This window comes from Octopus bimaculoides, chromosome 1 (assembly GCF_001194135.2).
Source record: "Octopus bimaculoides isolate UCB-OBI-ISO-001 chromosome 1, ASM119413v2, whole genome shotgun sequence".
Lineage (NCBI taxonomy): Eukaryota > Metazoa > Mollusca > Cephalopoda > Octopoda > Octopodidae > Octopus > Octopus bimaculoides.
In genome coordinates, this window is record NC_068981.1 from 88833284 (window position 1) to 88834177 (window position 894).

The window sequence follows — 894 nt, forward strand, 5'->3', positions numbered from 1 at the left end:
ATATATGTATGTATGTATATATAAACAAAACAACCTATGTACCAGTGATATACTGAGGTATCAACTGAGTCGACTGTGTCAATATCGTCACAATCCACCGGTGCTCTATACAAAACTTGGAGTCACAACCTAATCAAAAGACCCCCCTCCCCCATCACACACACACCTTAATATCGTTATCGCCTATGTTACAAGTGTTTTTGTTTTCGTTGTCGTTGTACACTGTTACAAACGGTAGCCCAGCTGGTGGTAAGCAATAGATCTTTACAACTATCCCGATACTTGTGACTTCGATTTCAGAAGCTTACCTGTTATTATAAATCTGGTTGTTTGTTACACAAATTGAATCCAACCATCTTTTGTGTTTTTGTTTTTTGATTTTTTTTGTTTTTTTTTGTTTTGTTTTATTTATAATAAAAGAAATTTGTTTCCAATGTTAAAAAGAGTGTTACCACCACCCCACCCCGTATGGTATTGATCAGTGTGATCACGATCATCATGATAATCGTCACCATACTCATCATCGTCGTCATCATCATCATCATCATCATCATCAGCAGCAGCAGCAGCAGCAACAACTACAAGAACATCATCATTATTAATAGCTTACGCGTCATTACCATCGGCATAACGAAAGTGTTTTACTATGTTTTACTCACACACTTAACTATGAATATGTGTGTGTGTGTGTGTGTGTGTGTGTGTGTGTGCGTGTGTGTTTGTGTGTGAGTGCATACACGCACACACACATACATTTATACATATATACATAGAGAAATAGATATATAGGTGTATTACATATGCATACATATAGTAGTAGATGTATAAGTGTGTGTGTATAAATATATATATATATATATATATATATATATATATATATATATATATATGTGT

At 34.2% G+C, this 894-nt stretch overlaps 1 protein-coding gene across 1 annotated transcript in view; it reads left to right on the top strand.

Annotated features, from left to right (window-relative positions):
• Positions 1-894, top strand: part of LOC128246973 (piggyBac transposable element-derived protein 3-like) — a 123824-nt gene that overhangs the window by 1780 nt on the left and 121150 nt on the right. The window lies entirely within an intron of this gene.